Raw genomic sequence first — 20,635 nt, forward strand, 5'->3', positions numbered from 1 at the left:
TAACAGCTCCATTAGCTTCGTGTGCTCCCTTCTGATGGGATAGAATAGATATACAGAGATAAAACAAATCGCAAAAGCAGCCAACACAAGCTCAGCTTGAAGGCAAAACACAATAAAGAGGTTCCACAGACCCAGCTCACACAGCCTATCATGGCAAACAGACATGAGGACTTCTTGCTGGCAAGAAGTTTCCCAGGACAGAAACAAATCAACTGTCTTGCTGCCCTAGCTGTGAAGAGGACTGCTGCTTTTCCTTCCACTTGTCTTCAAAACCTGAACAAGTTCAACAGAAAGAGCTGAAGTTATCTGTTCTCTTCTTTCCCTCTCCAGGGGCTACAAATTCATCATAAAAGCTTAGGCAGCTATAAAAGCCATCAGCAAGAGAATGGCAGGAGTACATTAAATAAGCCCAGTAATCTAAATGCCACACCGCAGGCAGCAGTTGAGCACAATATTCCAGCATTTCCTTCAACACAAGCAAGTTTGCAAGAGCACCATGTTACAATCTCTGCCTAAAGAGCAAGTCTCTTTAGGCATGCATATCAAGATTTTCACTCTCTAATGCAGGAAAGAAAACAGCCCAAAGGTCCAGCTGAAATAACTGTTCTAGTAATCATCTAGCCTTTATTCTCGGTTAAAAGCTTGACCTGAATTGTTAATGCTTATAAAGATAAAAAGCATTAGGCCTCCATCACTTGTTCGACTCCTCGTCCTGAAACAGGCACCAAGACTGACATTTCTCTTCAAAGAGGAGACAAAACTTGTAGAATATCCTGGCAGTTCAACCCAAATTAATGTTCAACAAAAGGATTTTTTTTTTTTTTTTTTTTTTAACAGAGCTCTTCAATCAGGTTGCAGGGCAGCACAGATCCTCCAGGAACTGCTTATGATTTACCCTTGAAGAAAGGGCTGCCAGTGACACAACCACCGAGTTGGACAGCCCTGATATTTCTTTGGTGGTTATATCATGCTTGTAATGAACCAAAATCTTGTTACCAATCATTTGTCTCTAGTACCACAGCAGTGAAGCTTTAACTAGACCTTCACTTTTCCAACAGCTGATTGACAATATTTAAACAAAAATGTTGTGTTTTATGAACCACAGATGTTCTTTTATAAGAGGTCAAACAAATCAACTTATAAAGAGCAGATAGTCAAGCACATGGTCATACATGTATACTGTGAACTTCCAACCTGAAGATGAACTCATAGATGTGGGGCTGATACACCTCCAAGGAAAGTACCATTGCAAGTCCCAACTTAGTCTTTCTAATCACAAACATGCAGCTTCCTTAATTCTTGGAAATGGGGAGTCAGAATTGATTTGGAGAGGGGTGAGGAGGGTGTGAAGGAATGAAAAAAAAGCACATAAATGACTACTTCTCTGCTGAGGGCACAAACATCATGAGTTCTAAAACAGGTGAGGCAACTGAACCTTTTAAAGGAGGATGTTCAAGTCAATGGGAGCCTTCACGCTGGTAATAAATGCCACATGAAAAATATGAGGCAACTGCAGAGAAAAAGTGCACACGCATAAGGAAGCGGGAATGGACAGAAAAAAAATAGTTGGCAGAATCTTTAAACCGGGAGGTATGTTTCCTTCATCTTCCTCATTCATCTTGAGCAGTTGATAAACTGTAATGTATTTTACATCTCTGTAGTGCTGCTCTTTCAGAGCAGCTGATAAGAAGTCAAGCCCCAGCAGCAGGGGTATACTCTGAGGGTTGCGACCTTCGGTAGGGGAACTGAGTTCATTATTACTTCTCAAAGAACTCTCTCTCTATATGTAACAAACTAACCATGATTTATCAAGTCCTTTAAGTAGATAATCTAATATTAGATATTCATTCCAAAATAGTTGGCAGACAATTAAAGTTAGTGGCTAGTTTTGCTATCCTCAGAATTAGGATCTGGAAAAAAAGAAAGGCTTTTTTGCAACTATAGCAAGCAGCAGAGACATTTCTTCTGTGTGTTTCTTTGGAACTCATTATAGTCACAACGCAATTTCAAATCACCTAGGTTAAAATCTGATTAATTGTAAATAAAGATCACAACTGCTTATATCTGAGCTGAAATAGTACACTGGAAACAAGTATGCACCCACCATCTGGCGCTCCATAATTATAGAAATTAAAAACGCATTTCTGCGGCCTGCCTTTAACAATTTTTACTGATACAGTAATACGTGATCTTCTTAGGGAACATAATCTAAATTCATGCTGTTAAATGATCACAGGACTATCCACTGTATGGCGTAAGCAGTTCATTAATCTGGAATCTTTAAAAAAAAAAAAAAAAAAAAAAAAAAAAAGCAGCTTGCTTGCTCCCTAGTAATAACAGAAATGGTTTCTGTAGTTTCACATCACGCCGTTAAATTTAATCCACAGTCAAGGCAAGTTAATTTCACACCTGCTGAGTGATATCCTGATGGATGGCACCACAGCAGGTCATTAATTTTCTTTCCTTTTGATTAATTTCACACCACACACTGGACACAGTCTTTTGAGTTACAACGTCTGAGAGCAACGCTTAATCCCTGTAAAGGGCTAAATCGGTTTTTGACCGCGTGCCAAAACACAAAGCACCCAGATGTGACCCACGAAAGGAAGCGTCAATGGGCTTGGTACTGCACTCTGACACTGCCCCAGGTGTGGCAGGGCATTCTCAGTCAGAAGTCCTTTTTAAGTGCATCCTTCTTGACAACAGCCTCAAAACAAAAATGCTGGCTGTTGCTTACATTTGAAGCATTTTTATACAAACATTCTGCAGCATCAGGAGTGAGGCTGTGGTGACATAACCAAAACAACTGAGAAATTGGCTTTTTTTTTTTTTTCCACAGAACCCCCTTAGTGTTTAGTTACTGCCTTTGTACCTAGCAAGGTATAAAGGTTTACCAAGACTACCACGTCTGCTGTTTTCAAATGAACATCAAGAGCACGTGGGGCAAAAGAGGAGGAAGAAGGGGCAGCCCTGTTTCACGTTTCACGCCCCTCATCCCTCTGCTCCAGCCACTCATTTCCTCACCCTTCTTTGGAGGAGCGGTGCCAGATCAACAGATCCCTTGATGAGCTGTTCAGATCACGAAAACAAAAGGAGCCTCTCTCTTACACAAGCTTTCGGCTTGTTGTGCAAACCAAGCTGTCCGACAGATGGGTCAGGTGCGTATCTGAGCTGGTGAAAACAAAAAGGAGAAATTGTATCTTTTCATAATGAAGAGCTGTTCAGCTTGGCCATTCTCCACCTTTGGGGAAACGATTCCAAGCAGCAGCCTCAAAAGCATCACACTCTATGCTGACCAAGGATGGAGCCGGCCCCCTGAGCTCTGAGCAATCCCTGCTTTTATCTCTTCCTCTCTCTCCACGCCCTCCAGTATCCTACAACACAGCAAATAGTCAGGACCCATTAGTGCCTGCAACTCATTCAAGATTTTGTATCTTTTATTCTTACTTCCTAATGCTGTTTCCCAATATAGAATGATCAACTTTTTAATCTCTTCCTGAACATCAGGAAAAATAATTTAGAAAATAGAAAGCAGGCTCACGTGCTTACCCACAGCCCTTTTTGGCAGCAGAAGCTATCACAGTGAAGTTGAAGCGGTGGAGAGAGTGAAGAGGAAAATGGTTACAGGATTTGCTGAGTGGAAGTCACGAGGACCATGGGATTCAGTATGCCCTGCCTACATTTCTGGATGTGACAGGCTGGGGCCAGGAAGGCGTGACCTCTGCCAGATCCACCCCTGCCAGCAGAAACCCAACTCTTTCTCCAAGCAGAAGTCGTTGCCTCCTCACATCTGCCCAAGGAATTAACCTGAATGAGAGTCCCCCAGACATTTCAGTCAAATGAAAGCGGGTTAGAAGTCATTTGCTATTTGAACTACAAAGCTGGCTGGTCTGGCTATTTTGATTAAAATAGCTCAGACAGTATAAATTGCCCTTCAATCAAGATCAAGAACACCTTCTACTACCACTCTGTTGTCCTCTCCAGGTCAGCATGCTGCCACCGTGTCTCCCTAGTAAGTTCTCGATCAAAGGCTGTGCATAAAGCTTGAGGAGATGCTCCTGTGATGTGCGTTGTAATGGCTACCTATTTGCCAACACACATTTCCAGCATGAACTCACAATTTTTACTGTCAGCTCCTACAAAGGATAAAATACTGGATGAACTAGAAGCTGGATTAACAGGATTTAGCTGCAGACTGGAAAGTCAGAGTAAATGATCGCAACCAGTAGAACTTCCAAGCCTGGCTTTCAGGATAAAGCTGCTGTTGCTGGCAACTGGTTATGCCAATTCTGAGAGTCAGGAGTATCAAAAGCAAAGCCAGAGCTTGAATACTGTTTACAGCAGCATGAAACTTATTCCTCATCGTTGCTTGGCTCCCATTAGCAATGGGAAAGGGAACCTTCCAGTCCTTTCCTCAGTTACCCAAAGCACAGCATAAGACGACTTAAAGGAACAAGGTTTTGATGTCTACAGCACACCTAGGTACACCTAGAGTTTCTTTTTTACCACTGAGCAGTAATGGACTGCTGAAGAGGCCACTCTCTTTCTACCTGAAGCCTCTTCTCCAGCTGCTGTCTCCCAGGCTTGCTTCTCCAGAGACGTGCATTGCTCTCCTCAGGCTGGCCTTTAGGCTGTTCGAGCTGGTGCTTCAGAAAGCAAGAACACCAACCAAAAACGCACAGCTAGGCCACAGGTCATGGCCTTCAAACCCAGCCGGCTTCCTCACCCTCACGGAAAGGGTGGTGCTTTGAAAGAAGAGAAATGTCACCTTCCTACATAGCATTTGAAACCAGAAAACGAAACAACAACAAAAAAAAACAAAAACTTGCAAGCAGAGTCCTATGCTGTTTTCTTTCCTCTTCACACAAATCGAGGTGAAATTTCCCCAAGTGCCTGGATTAATGCTTACAAAGTCCCTTTCATTTTTATAGCACTTTGTAAACTAAAACCAAAGTGCAATAAAGAATGAATTTTAAATTGCTATGTCTCTATTCATTATGCATGTCACCAAATATCAGGCAGAACCTCTGAAGGTAAAACTCAAATAATAACCACTGAAGCAACGTGATGGAGAATACAGCCGACAAGTGATATATTTAGCTTCATCCTATCTCTGTCCCCAGAGGAAAAAGTGTTCCTTCTAGTGTGGGAAGGGGAGGAGGAAAAAACACTTATTTGGTACGTTAAAAAAAAGAGCCTGGAAAATAAAGACATGTTTTCCCCAACACTGATAACCACTTTAAACAGCCTTATACAACTACAAAATAGCATTGCATTTGCCTTGACATGAATTTAAGCTTGTGTTTTTCACTCTGAGTGACATCAAAGGGTTATTTTCTTCTCCTGCCCACTGCAGTTATCTTGAACAATTTCAGTGTAAGGAAATCTGCCCCTCTCCACCTTTTCAAATCAATTTGAAGCAACTGAAACAAATCTGGTGAGTTAATTTTGCACTTGGCTGAACCATACAAAGATTATATGATCTATGGGCATGTTTTATACCTGTCGCCCTCCTCTTTGATTTCACTAGACCAGGAATTCCACCATGCAAGCTCTTTGGCACGCTCTCAGGCAAATTGAGGTTTTTCTCCCTACAGTGCTTAGAACACAAGTCAGTTCTTAGAAAACACTTTTCTGTGAACTAAAGCATTGTAATGAAATGAAACTGATTAAAAAAAAAAAAACAAACAAACAACACACAACTAGCAGAACCTTAAAAAATGCTCTAAAAATATCTCTGGTTGTGACAAGTGGTGCTATCCACAGCAGATGAGCTGCTGTGGCTGTAATGTAGGAAACATCTTTCCACTGTAGCTGCGTTCTAAACTCCTGGCAACATCTACAGCAGGACGTGTTACTTCCACAAAGCTCTTCACTGTCCTAAACCAAACTGTTTCCAGAGTCCAAAAGGAAATCCAAGAGGAAATAATGTTCATCTCTGGAATGGTCACAGTGGGGGAAAAATACGGGGGTGCAGAAAATAAGTGTATTTTGAGGTAACAAGAGAAAGCTAGGAGACTTTCCAGGACAAATACAGTGGTAGTAGGCTTGCCTCAAAAGGAACTTTCATTAGCAGCAAGGACAACATTTATTTGCCACATATCTAATTAAACATTAGGTGGAGAACATGCTAATGAGCTCTTAAAGGCACCCAGTATCAAATATGCAAACCCACTGGAATTACTTCTACTTTCTGATTTTCTTCTGGACCTCAGGGCCAGGTTCAGCATCCATTCTCTCTGACTGTTGTACAACTCCGGTATGACAAACCTTCCTACAACCAAGGTCCTGTTAATGAGCTAAAGGCACAGGGTGTGAAATAAATCCACGCCTCTAAGACAAATACCACCTATAAATACACACAAAAACATCCACTTTCAGACAAGCCTTTTAAAAATTATTGCAACCTAGCACTTAATGTAAAAGCATACGTAAGGCTGCCAAAAAAGATCACCTAGAGCTCTGAGCAGAATTTAAATGGTCTTCAAACAGTACTGTAGTAGCAGCAGAGGGGAAGAGGCCACATCACTGACGCTACCACAGCTGAATGGATTTCTTTGTGGGTTAGTCATAGCTAGCAAAGATAATAAGGCAGAGACACAGAGGAACAGATTTTCCAATATTATGAAAATATTCATTCCTTTCTACTCACTGGGGGAATGTGCTGGCAAACGCATCTTTAAAGGCTAAGTGGGTACAGGAAGCCTTACTCTTTTAAACCTTGTATAACCAGGCTATATGGATTTACCTTAGCAACCGCCAGGATTTGACAGAACTTGCAGAATACTATTGAAGACATTTTAGCACATTTTTAACACCCGGAGCAATCCACCTTCTTTGTAAGCTACAAGCACAAGGACCCAAGACAGGCTATTCTACTACCGTTTTGTACCTTAGCCTACTGACTTCCACCTGCAGCCCACTGCAGAAGACATAAACCCATAGCTGAGCCACGTGAACGCAGAGTGTAACAGTACCTCTAATCAGGGGCAGCAAAATAAAACCCTTCAGATGTCAGTCACTCATGTTCATTAGGGCTGGTCTCAAAGAGAAGAGCTGTTCCTACTAACAGCCTGACAAAAGACAGCCTATATTTATTATTTATCTTTACACTATATTTATTCGTTATCATTTCCCTCCGTGCTTCAGGAGGTTACAATATTCCTTCCTACAGCTTCATATCACTCAAGAGCTTTCAGGCTTTATTCCAGCTTAGGCTGCTGTTTTAATGCTAGGAAAAAATGCACCCCACGATTTGGACCCAACACATGACTTAAGGCTTAAGTGTGAAGAGTGCTTTGAAAATCATCTCTGTAGTCCTGTAACATTACTTTGTATGACATAATAATTAGGGATTTAAGAAGCAGTTATTTCGAACAGTTATTTCAGCGTATGGCTTTTGAGCGGTTTTCATTTATTCTTTAAACCTGAGGAAACACCTGATTTTCACAGTAGTCCTGCAACTAAGCTTGTTTTCCCATAGGTAAGGTTTCCATTTAACCCCTAACCTCTCCTTCATTAACTGCATTGCTCCTGTTCTCCATATGCAAGTTTGCTTTACCTTAAAGACAGCCGAACTCCACCAGTTACTTCAACAATTCCTTAACAACAGCTTCACCACCACTAGACTCTCTGCCTGTCATTCCGTAAGATTCTTTAGAACTAGAAATACTTTTTCTCTGCTTAGCTAAAAAATCAAAATGATCACCGCTTCATGGTTACAGGCTTCTAGCTGCTATGACACTCAGTTCCACACCAGGTACCTAAAACCTGTATACAATGAAATGGGGAGCATCACTGCAAAAAGGGTCTCAAAAAAGCCCACTTGCAAATGAAGTATAAAAGAAGTGTAAGCTTTCTGTGGAAAAGAATTTTTAAATGATATTAAAAAGCTAGGTTCAGAAATTTAGATTCATTTGATGACTTGCTTGGCTCAGCTCTCCGATGTTCTAACAGGCTGCTGAGACAATCTGAAGTAGTAAGGTCACGTTTTCTTCATAATTGTCATAACATCACCTTTGTTTCTCCTGCTCAGCCAGTTTTTGTTTTTTGTTTGTTTTTTTAAATATAATGACTGGCTTAGAAGAGATGCTTATATAGACATTCAGAATAGAATTATAGAATCATTAAGGTTGGAAAAGACCTCCAGGATCACCTGGTCCAACCATCCCCCTACCACCAATGTCACCCACTAATTATGTCCCCAAGCACCACATCCAACCTTTCCTTGAACATCCCCAGGGACGGTGACTCCACCACCTCCCTGGGCAACCCATCCCAATGGCTGACCATGCAGCAACGAAGCCCAATATGTGATTAGAACAGCAAAATATGGAAGTCAATTCCGGTGCCAATAACCCCCCAGGGAAAAAAAAAAAAAAAATCTGCAGATTCAGACAAACTACAGGACACTTAATGATCACTCACCTCTTCAACATGCTACATTGATTTTCTGTAGATTCAAAGCTTGTGCAACATGGGCAGAGTCTGACCTTCAGTAAAATGACTCAATCATTTCAGACAGTTGCTTGAGGTTGGTTGAAAAAAGCCACATCAGAAAAAAAAAGGAAGAGGAACTGCGTGAAAGTGTTATCGATGTGACAAAGAAATAGATAAAAGATCCACTGGCCTTCTAAAGGCATGCAAGCCATCTTTGAAATCAGCTGGTTTGACAATTAGTTGGTGGGCAACCTAATAGAAATATTCATCTCATATCTATTATCAGCTGACTATACAAAGATTCCGCATAGCTACAACCATACCTCTCAGACTTCATGAATTTCTACTTAATTTTTACAGATGAAGAATCTGTTCAGGTTTGTTGATTGGATGGGGAAGGACGAGATCTGTTTTAGCCCAGGTCAGTAAAGATTTTCTAAAATATCTAATAAGGAAACAGGTTACAAAGACGTGAGAAAGAACTGGAAGATGGGAAGGAACACGCAAGGTAAAGCATAAACATTGAGTGTATGACAATATGTCAAGTCATACAGTGAAACCACAGCCTTGAAGAGAAGATGTTTGGGGAAAACAGACAAAAGCCATCAGAAGTCTGTATTGAGAAAAAGAGCTTGCCTCTTCCTGAGCACTGCAGAGGACACTCAAACACTTCTCACACACAACAGAAATCCAGCTTAACAACAACAAAAAAAACAACAACCAAGCAAAAGACAACAAAAAACAATATGCAAGACTGTTTTGACTTAACATTGAGAAACAGCTGAATAGAAAGGAACGTTCACTAAAATTTTCATGCTCCAGCTGAAGGCTGCTTCCAGTGGAGAAGCAGCCAGGCTGAGCAGAACAGAAATACGTATGTTGCCTGCATTTTTTCTGAATGCCAAATGTAAAGAGAGCACAACACCATTAGCCTCTCAGTCTTTTTGAGGTGTGGAACACAGGAGGCAGTGCTAATAGCAACAGTTCAGTAGCAGTGACAAAGAAAACATGCTTCAAATTACACAAAAACAGGGAAGGAAGGAGAAAGACACAAGCCCAGATGAAAAGGAAGGTACGACCAAAACCCTGAAACCTCTTACACAACGTCCTGGAGAATTTCTAACGCTTCTCCCTGTTTATTTTTTTCCTAAATCAGTTTTACAGCTCAAACACTGGTGTACTATCCAAAAATTTCTTAAATATCAAATTAGGAAATGAAGACCTTAACACAACAATAGCTGGACAACCATCAGCGGTACAGTCAGCCACACCAGCAAGCCAAATGACAGCAGCAGAAGGGGAAAAAAAAGGAAGACAGTTTGCTAATACCATTTGACAAATTTCTTCTTCTATTTGTCAAATGCAAGGATGACAGAGGAGGTCAGTACAAAATCAGCAATGGAAATGTTCTTCACCTGTATTTCTATAGACAGGTCACATTTTTATCCTGAGCAATTAGGCCTGATCCTCATATGATAGGCATGGTGGAAATACTGAGCACTGTAGGGTTCCTGGAGTAATTTCTGCCAAAATACAATGCTGCATCAGCAGCCTTTCTAATAAAATGCCAAATTTTAGTTATTTAGAGAGTGAGGTGGGTGGCATATTTAAAAATACTCTGTAGCTTGTGGAAGGGCAAGAGTCTGCCTTCGTTAAAAAAAAAAACCTCTTTGCATAACACACATCCAAAATCAATAGCACAAAATCTGATTTGAATATCAGAAGTTTTTGTAGTGAGTAGGATATTTTTGTCCTAATTAGAATAGGCACAAACACGTATGTTAATAGTACTTCCACAGCATATTTCGGGAGAGGGGAAAGGCCATTACTTTCTTAAATAAAACTGGGGCCACCTGGCCTACTGGAGGGAGCTTTAACCCATATTAACCCCCTAGTAACACAGAATTTTAAGGAATAAAGCCAGTCTTCTAAATTAGGCTGATGTTCAAACAGCCAAAGCCAACACTGCCACTGACAGCAGCAGCTTTACCACCTCCTGAGCTCCTTCCCCAGCTGACACAGGTAAAAGGTGAAGAAGCTGGGGAACGGCTGGTGGGGTTTTCTTAAAAGACCATTTTTTGCTCGATAAGGCTTATAGCTTTCTTTGCTGTAGATGTGGCCACACGCATACCAAGGCCTCAGCACGCAAGGAAGTGCTCTTAGACATGTTTTAAGTAGCTTACACAATATTGGCATTCTTCTGTACCATTTCACAGCGTGCAAGCCATGGAACTGGGACACACGAAAGCTACTATGGCAGGAAACGTATCAAGGTACAAGGACTTTAATACGAGCTGAACAGAAGCTAAACCTGTAACAAGCTGATTTTTATTTTTAAATCAGCCACTACAGACCTCAAAGGAAACTTTAAGAGCACACTCGGGCCTCGTTGTCCTAGTTTCAATAAACAAAGCCAGAGGTTTAAATAGCATCTACTCAAGAGCTAAAGCAAGCGGCAACACGCCTTTTACATCAGGATGGCACTTCATCCACTGCACTCAGCCTCTCACTACAGTGTGATGAAAATCCCTTCCTCCAGGCCAGGGGCACACTGAATCACCACTGGTGACCCACCAGCGGCAACAGATCCTGAACAGATTGAGCTGAACTTCCAGACCATCAGTTGGTGAGCGCTACTTCCAGGGAACCTCCATCTAAGCTGCTAGCAAGCCTCAATGGAAGCCAGCAGCGAGGCCAAAATCTTAGTCATTTTCCAGTCTGAAAATCTTCCTCGCTCCCCCTTTAACTTACTTGGTGAGAATTCGGATAAAACTGGTGAGATGATAGTCACTGCAGCCTGCTGCTCAAAAGGAATCATGCATAGTCCTATCAGGTTCTCCAGACAGCCCTAAGGAGAGGCAGCAAAGAGAACTCAAAGATTTCACAATATTGAACAACTAGTGCCATAAAGCAGGGGCAGTAAGTGTCCCCAGAAGCCTGAAAGCACTGAGACCTAGGCTCAGAATTAACACGTCAATTTGCTTTGTTAGGTGTGTGACCTGATTTCATTTTTTTTTTACATCATTACAAGGAACGCAGAAGTTCTTGTTTTACTGATTATCCCATTTCTCGAACGTAACTGCCAAACTACTCAAGAAAAAAAATCTGGAGAAGTATTCCAACAAGAACTACTACTACCTAGCAGGAAAGGAGGACAGTTTGTATTCCTCTTTCAAGAGAAGTTACAATATTGAGGCAAAGATTATTTCTGGAACTGGTTTACCAATAAACTCAATTAGTATCTAAGAAAATGGCTATTAGAAATAAAAACCAATTGTTTTAAAGTATAACCATAAAAATCATTTAATTTGATCACAGACTCTTAAAATTCGTCTAAATATTCAGAACTGGTCGATTTTTTGTATAGTAAAATAGCCGTTAGCTGCAAGTGCTTTCACTGTATTTTCCTACTTAAGCTTTCTCCTCCTTCATGCTTTTTTTCCCCACTGTAGTAAAAGAAACGTAGCTGCCTAACATGTAAAGATCTTAAGCGCCAACAGAGCGACGCTACATTTCTCCATGCTCCTGGGGGATCAATAGTGTTGCTTGTGAAACTGCATTTCATGAAGGGAAATACAGGGAGGGGAGCTGTTCACGTTAAGAACTTGCAAAGCAAAACAATGTGCCGAGGAACTGATTGAAATGATGCAGCTGTAATTATCCGGTCAAATATGCAGCACAACCCATGCTGACGTCTGAGCGGTAAAGAGAGAGAAGGAGAAGGAACCTCCTTTTCTAATTTAGCTTTATGTCTGTTTAAAGTTCACACCTGATTTCTAAACCTAGAAACTAAACTTACAGACAAACAGGCTGAGCCCTTCAAAAGCCTCTCTCAAACAAGTCATTTTGTTCAGTCCTCCAAATATTTTTTTCCAGACTCTTTCCTGAGCTCTCTAGACCCATGTCCACAACCCCTTCAACAGAGGTACATATTTTAACTTTCCACCTGAAATTCCACCAGCACATGGACTGCAAAAGAGTCCCTTTTCTGCTCATGCTTTTTACTTGCAAGCCTACCTCTAAGATGTCCTCTGCCCAAGCACCAAAAAGGTACCTTGCTTGGACTCCTTGCCTACTTGTGTTTTAAACATCTCCTTACTGCCCAGGGCACAGCCCCCTCATTTTGCAGCCCCTCCTCCTGCCAGAATTCTCACTGAACACGCCATGTGTCTACCACTAGCCAAATGCATTTTTGTCAGGACTCTCAGTGTTTCAGGAGGGAGTTTCAGAGCTGTTTCTTCGCTTGATTTTGGTTTTACAGTGTGTTAATCGCATTGAAAAGTTTGTATCCGCATCCAGCGAATTATCTTGTACAGAGAACACTGCTACCAAGCTCCTTTATCACAGGCATTTGCAAAACAAGTATGAAAGTATCAGTGTTAAGAGTATTTCTGGATTTTTCTAGGCATGAAATACATGGCTGCTTCATTCCTCTTTTTTTTTTTTTTTTTCTTCCAGGGAGAAGACTCCTTGTCAGGTGGCTCAAATTCTGAGATCAGGTAGACAAAGACACACCAAGATTCATTTTAGGAAAGGTGCATGTATGCTTGTTCATTTTAATGTACAATTCATACCAAAAGCAAAACAGAAAGAAAACTCATCCAGACAGGATGATGATGATGCTTTAATTGCATCTAGGCAGAAATAGGCAGTTCAAACCAACTTCAGGAAGAGAAAACTATTTGATGGCTCCTGTTACTTGGAGCAATGTCTGAGAAGCCCTCATAGTGGAAGCATTTCTGTCACGCAGAAACAGCCTTCACACAACAGTGGACTGCAGCAGCGTGGGACTTGGGCTCTACAGTTAGGTCAAGCAAACAGTGTCACTGCTTTTAAGGCAGTCACGTCACCACGTTTCAGAATAGAATAAGAAGAGAATGAGATGGTGAAAATTTTCTTCACGGGAACTTCAGGCTAGCATTTTCACTCTTCTTTGTCTACAACATCCAAAATTAAATCAATGCACACGCTGTCTTGAACAGAGCCTATCAAGACAGGCTCATTGAAATTACATAAAAGCATTTTAAGAAGTAAATGATCTGTTCAAAGATTTATTTTCGCTATGAATACCGTATCAAAGGTGCAAATTTACTAAATGAGTTAAGAAAAACACGCGTAACTCCTTCACGCATCCCACCTTGGCAAGCTTTACATCACCAATGAAACGTTTCAAATAGACCATCTACACTCAAACCATGAAGTTGTTTTAACAAAATAGGTCATAACAGCAGAGAAAAATGAAAGGTTGATTACATTGGGTCCCTAATACTTGGAAACATTTTCCAGGTATACCGGATGCATATTACAGCCACATTCTGCAGAGTTCAAGGGCAACTTCCAAAAACGGCCCTGAAGCAACCAACGGAGATTTGTTTTCATTCTGTCAGACACAGCGGTGGGGAGGGAAGGAGAAAAGAACAAATTTTTGCAGCAAGGGAACAGACACACGGAGAGAACAGGGAGGTAAAAAAGAGGAGAGGGATAAGAGAGAGTATTTTAAGCCCAAGAGAACCGCTGCCTGAGTGAATCCACACATACAGCTTTGCACTGCTGGAGGTCTTCTGTAGGAGTGGGTGACTCCACTCCACTCCCATGCGTTTCAGACACGAGCACTATCACATAACGGGCTGGAATCCAGAGTGTCCATATCTTGACATGTAACATATCCAATAAACCTCCAGACCACAGAATATGGCAGGATTTGTAATTCACTGCAGCTTGTACCTTCAATGACCACTTCATCAGTAGCTATCTGAAAATGTTTTCATAGGACCTCAAAAGGGGTCATGTAAACTGCTGTGCAACAGTCAGAGTGCTCACGTGGCTCACCTGACTCTTTGGGAAGCAGGGAATGCAACCTTAACAGGTAACAGACAGGAAGCAGCAACAAGCTTCCTCACTCAAATCTCTGACTTCAGAAAGACATTCTAGTTACAAAACTATTCTCAGGAAGCGTAACCAAAAGCAATACACTGTATGGGGAAAACAAAACAAAAAATGGTGACACAAAGAAACAAAACAAACTCCATGATTCAAGGCCAGCAACTGATACAAGTGAAATCAGTTTTTTTCCTAACAGTACGAATCTCCTTCCTTCTTATGTAAGGAAAAAACAAGTCACTAAAACAATCTGCCTGCTACTTGTAACCCACGTAAACCCTTTTGTCTAAAGGACGAGGTCAAAAGAAGTGGTTGATAGCTTTCAAATACTACAGTCTTCTATCAGGAAAGAAAAAGCAGTAAGACAAACACCAGTGAGCTGGGCTAATAATCAAGGTTAAACAGTTTGGAATGCCTGTGGGATGTATGAAGAAATATGCTTAGCTAATAGGAATAACAGGACCTTGTGAGACTCAATGAAGGGCAAGGATCACAGGATTCTTAGCTCATACAAACCATAAATAATAAATCAAATGAATCACATCATTGACTTAAGCTTTCCTTGTGAAAAGGACTTTGCTACTTTGAATCATGGACTTTGCTACTTGGAGCATTCAAAGAGGGAATCCCTGTCCCCCGAACTAATTTTGTCTTCTCCATTCCTTCCTTTGGGTCTCCGTAGTACACAGAACTGCCACATTTTTAGCAGAAGTTCCTGGCAGAAGCAACAACCTGGCTTGAGTGCCTGCATCGTGGCCTTGAAGGAACCACCCAATTAAAACCAACAAGACTTCTTTTTGTTGCAAGGCGAGAACAAAACCCTGCCACTTTGTCTCAAGACAGCTCAACCATCACCCCAGCTTGAGCAGAAGAGTGAGGCTATCCACCTTGATAAAAGTTTGCACGGTCACAAAAAGCAGCTGCCACACATCTGAGAGGTTGTGCTAGCACTCGTGTCACGAGTTCTAATCACGGCTGTTCCTCCTCCAACGCTGTCCAAATAGAGCTCCTATATCAATAACTAAAGTCTTGCACAGAACTAATAAAAACTGGTAGAAAAGTTTTCTCTCCTTCCCTCTGTGGCTGGGGAGTAACTCACAGTAACTGTTACCAACACACACACAAAAACAAACAAAAAAACACAAGAAACTGACAAAAGCACATGGGGTCACAAGTGAGGGAAACCAAGCCACTACCAGAACCGGATCTGAACAATGAAACTTATTTCTCACAGAAGTTACATGCCCTCATACTCATCCAGGCTGTTCAAGAAATGGAAGCGAGATGCAGTGAAGCCTTCACAGATCCAATAATGTATACCAGTAACAGGAGGCTAAAACAAGAAAACCAGAGGGGTTTGCATGTGCGTGCATACACACAGAGGCAAATACAAAACTCTACTTTTCCTTCTGAAGCATCGCAGACAAAAGTGTTTTTTGCTTTTTGTTTAACTGTTACAACATATGAATTGCAGAGCCGTGTAAATACTAACTCTGCAAAAGCAGAGAAGATTAAAGGACGGCATCATACCACTCCAACCACTTAAGAAATTTCTTAAATTGAAGACACAATAATAGCAGAACTGCTTGATTCGTGGAAGAGTTTCCCCTCATCAGATTCGCAGCTAATTAGCGCTGTGCAGCATGTTCATCTCCTCCAGCAGCTACTCCTGCGTTTCATTACCAAGTGACTGCAGGAGCACTGCTCGGGTTCCAAACGCAGCTAAGCAAGCGAGTTCAGCAGGCACTTTTGGAATAACATGACGTAAATGAAAATACTACCAGAACCTGGCTTTTTTATATTTATCATATCAGATTTCTTTCCACCATCTGCTCAATAGACTACGTCAATGTCAGCAAGTAACCATAAAGTAACGTTTGCTGCTCTATCTCCCTTATCGGTCCCTTTTCACAACAACAAAACCAAATTCTCTCATGAAACACTAAGGCAATCTTCTTTAGCATTCAACCTGCTCAAAATATGAACACTGTGTTCACAAAAGCCTTCAAAACACCTACCACACAGCTAATAATCAAGTTACTACATCAGTACAGGGCTCTTCACGCCAACAACCTCTGAATTTTAGTAAAATTTGAGAGCCAAGATGGGGAGGAAAACTGCACAATAAGCAAATTTTATTAAAATAGTGAAGCGAACCTGTTAGATGACAGCAGAATATAATGCCAGAAATGTAACCTTGTAAAAATAATAAAAAAAAATAAATTAAATTCAGACTTAAATGAATGGTGCTACTAAAATCCTTCATATTACCTCAAGAATAGAAGTTGATGGTGTAACTTTTTGTTTGCTTTTTGTTTAAATCAAGGGAAAGGAATTTGGTTGGAAGGAGATGACAAACTGGAGAGCAATTGCTGTTAATCTAAATCGTTTCAGGAATGCAGAGCACCTCATTATTTTGCCCGATTCTACATCACGAAGCAGATTAAGGATTTTAGATGATCTGCACTCAGTGTTGCTGGCCGCTTCCTAAGTTTTAGGCAGTTCAGTTCCTGGAGCTTAAGCAACCTGATCTTCTTACGCTCGGTATTCAGCCACTTGGTCTTTCAGCATCTTTTCAGTCCAGGCTGTACATGCTGGCTCCTTCTTAGACAGCAGGATGGATTTACCACCCAGAAAAGGGGCGCGTATGTTGTTTAAACCTTATTTGCTGATGGAAAATAAATCCATATTCTACATAGGAGAAAGAAAAAACAGCCTGTACACCTTAAATTAAGGCGAGTAGCCAGTCCTTTCGGTACACATAGCGCTCTGCTTAAGACTAAACTATTCCCTATATTCTCCTGTACAGGTACAGAGCAGGAGGCAGCACTGCAAGTTGCCTTATATGTAATAAAAACACCAGAAAAAAGTGATGGATTTTTTACCACTATTAGGCTTGGCACAGCCACCAGTCACTACGCGAACCGCGGGTCCCGCAGTCAGCACGATTTCTCCTGGAGAACTCGGCCATTGCGCGAGATGGAGACAGGAGGAGGCAAATCCCCCCTTCAGCCGAACCCGGACCCAGTGTCCCCAGGCAAAATGGCTCCAAGAGCGACCGACACCAACCAACCGGTTCCTCCTCCGGAGAGCGGCTGTCAGCCCTTTACGAAATGGTGAAACTATTTGGGAAGAGCCGCGAGCAGCAAGCCTGCAGCCGGAGGAGAAGGGAAGGGGGGGGGGGACGGGACACAGCCCCAGCGGGGACGGGCGGCTGAGGGAAAGCGGAGCGGGCACCCCACCGGCACCGCTCCCAGCCCGCAGCATCAAGGGCACGGCGCGTCCCCGGCTCACCGCGGCTCCCAGGGGCTGAGGCGCCCGGCCCCGACCCCGAACTTCATCGCCCTGAAGGGAGGCAACGGGCGCCCTGAGGGGAACCAACGGGCGCCACCAACGCCCCCGGGGCCATCTTCCCTCACCACCCTCACCCCCCTCACACCCCCACGACCCCCGCGTCGTTCCCCCCTCATCTCCCCCAGCCGCCCCCCGCCCCCCAGGGGAGCCGTGAGGCGCCCCCCGCTCCCGCCTCGCCTCACCTCAGCGCCTCGCCCGAGCGCAGCCCCCCGCGGCGGGCGGGGCGCGGCGCCCATGGGCCCGCGGCCTGAGGGGCGGCCGGGCCGCCTGCAGGAGGGCGCAGGGAGCGTCTGCAAAGTGCCGGGCGCGGAGGGAGAGGGAGGAGGAGGAGGAGAAGGGAGAGCGGCGCGGCGCTGAGGAGAGGGGAGGGGAACGGGGAGGGAGGGGGGGGGAATGCGCGCGCGCACGCCCGCGCCTATGACAGGCTGAGGCACCGCAAGGGAGCGTCTGCAAAGTGCGAGCCCGGCCCGCAGGCGGGAGGGAGGAGGAGGAGGAGGAGGAAGGGGGCGGGAAGGCGCCGCCCCTCAGCGCCCAGCGCTCCGTCAGGGGGCGGCTGCGGGCGGAGGGGGACCCCTGGCGGGCGGTCCCGCTCCTCCTGCCGGCCTCCTGCTGCCTGCCCCGAGGGGGAGAGTGCTCCCGGGCACGCCGTGAGGGGAGGTGGTGGGCTGGCTGCTGCCACAGCGGGGTAAAGCGGCTGTGGGGGCGATGGCCACATTCGCGCTCCTCTGAGGGTTGAATTTGGGGATGCGCGCACACAGCAGCTGATGTGGCGCCCATCCGTCACTTTTGGGTTCGACGTGATGTATTGCTGAAGTAACTTACCCAGAAAATAACCGCACGAGTCCCCCAGCAGAGCCCTTTCCAAAGGCAGCAGTAGGAACTGACAGCTCAGGAGCTCACAGCTCGCTGAGGTGATCCCGCGTACAGGGTGAGGAAGTCACGGCGATTCCACAGCGTTTGTGTCTGACACGGCCGAACGGCAAAGCCTGGCAGAGATGAGCACGCCAAGCACATCCATGAGGGAAGCGAGAGCCGCAGGGCTGAGGGTGCTGCCTGCCCAGGGAACCGCGCTGAGGAAAGGACGGCTCCTGGGAGCACAGGGGCGAGAGGCTGAGGGAAGACAGAGCGGAGATCCCCGCAGCATTAAAGCATTAAGAGCACCCAACCATCAGCTGGCGTTTACCCGTTGGTTCCTGACTGCAGTGTGTAGCAAGTAGGCCACCACTTATGAAGAGTTAGCTCTCTCAGGCCTGTTCTACACTCAGCGAGAAAGTCACGGTTAAATCTTCACCCATACGCTTGCTCATTCTTTGCCTACAGGAAAAGAGCGTGTGTGGGGGGGTGAAAGCACAAGGAGAGGCTGATTAGGACCATTAAGGCCAATTAATGCAATCAGGGCCCTGATGCTGGCATCTCGTCTTGCCTGTTTGCATCGCTGAGTCACAAGCTCTCTCCACCTCCAGGACGCTGCCTGCTAATCCCCCCCACCTCTGGGTGCTGCGAGGAACGATGTGGAAGTGCTACACGGGAATTTAGGGTGCCTCCAAAGGGCACCTATGTGTTCAAGGAGTAGCCAGAAGTGTGCTTCCCGGGGGCTGTCACACTCCGCCATGTAGCTCTGCACGTGCTTCCTGAGTGTCACCACAGGTGTATCTGCAGTGCCTGCAAACAAGCACATCCCATGAGCCCACGTTCAGTGGTTGAAGCAGACAAATTTGTAAGTCTGTTGCATTTGTGGGAACGCTTAAGCTTTGCATAAGGCTGGGACTGAGGGTCTTGGCTATACCTCTTGTTCATGGAGGTCTTTCAGCTTACTGATTAGCCGAGGGCTCAGACTGTGTTAAGAAGTCACAGATTTGTGAAGTCCTGATTGTGAACTGTGAACACAACACAGCAGGACAGAAGTAGTCCTTAAAAGACATTGAGGGGACAATTTAAGGAATGTTTACATTATGAGACCAATTATTTTGTACTTCTCTATTCCGATTTTGGGGAAATTCTGATTATGGAACAACACCGGATGTTAACCTAAAATGTAAATGCACAGAATTTACCGGTGCTAGCTCCAGAATTGCTTCAAGTCAGCATTCGACTCGTAACAAGAGTATAAAGCATAACAAGAGGCAAGGTGTAATGATATTACAGCATACATATGTTATTGTAAAATTTAGTTTTCCTTTCCTAATAGCAAAATCATAAAATACCTATTATTAGAGAATATACATATACAAAATATGTTTTTTATATAGAAATCTCTTTCTTCTGAGGTTGACTACCTCTAATGTCCCTGCCTTGGTTCTGGTTGAAAGCTCATACATGTCTCAGGTAAATGGGCACAGCGTTCCATCAGTTAATGCTTTTTGGATGAACAAAGCAATAAAGCACTTGGGATGGAACGAGAGAGAACCTACATTATGATCTGCATCTCCTTCCAAGTCCTATTGTTTGGACTCTGGAAGGTCTCCATACTTTCTCTACAGGGTTTCTTACCTTCTTTTATAAACCCCACACGTTATCTGTTAGCTTTGCAGATACCAGGTGGACTCTGCTGGTAGGCCAAGTGCTGTGTTATTAATGTTGAATGTGACTTCAATAGAATGAAAAAGAAGAAGAAGGGAAAGAAGAAGGAAAAACTGACTGAAGTTTGAAACAAAGAGAAAATGAAAGACCTTCCTGAAAAGCATGTTTCTCTCTTCATTGTGAAGCACAGTAACTGTGTCCCGAGGCTTCCAACATAAGCTTTTAAAGCTTTCTGAGGTCTCTCCCTCAGCTTTATTCATACAAATGCGTTTACCACAAAATGACTCCAACCTCTATGCTGGAGATCAGAAAACTTGTGTGGTCTTATTCAAGAATGCATCTTGCTTTTTTTTTTTTTGTCTGATTGCACCTTTCTCAGGGTCTCATCTGTGTTTCAGATTTTTTTTTTTTGAAGTGCAATGCAAAATAATTTTGAAGCTCT

General features: G+C 43.6%; 1 protein-coding gene across 2 annotated transcripts in view; it reads right to left on the reverse strand.

The window, feature by feature from the left end:
- MGAT5 (alpha-1,6-mannosylglycoprotein 6-beta-N-acetylglucosaminyltransferase) overlaps window positions 1-17,997 on the reverse strand; it is a 110,482-nt gene extending 92,485 nt beyond the window's left edge. Inside the window, exon 1 of one of the 2 annotated variants that reach the window (XM_032190136.1) lies at window positions 17,856-17,997. The gene's annotated coding sequence lies outside the window, so the exon portion shown is untranslated. Of the gene's footprint in view, window positions 1-3,024; window positions 3,080-17,855 lie in introns of those variants that run through there. The other variant, XM_032190137.1, reaches the window with a different exon arrangement.
- Between the last annotated feature and the right edge of the window lie 2,638 nt (window positions 17,998-20,635).

The sequence above is a fragment of the Aythya fuligula genome, chromosome 6, assembly GCF_009819795.1.
Source record: "Aythya fuligula isolate bAytFul2 chromosome 6, bAytFul2.pri, whole genome shotgun sequence".
Classification (NCBI taxonomy): Eukaryota; Metazoa; Chordata; class Aves; order Anseriformes; family Anatidae; genus Aythya; species Aythya fuligula.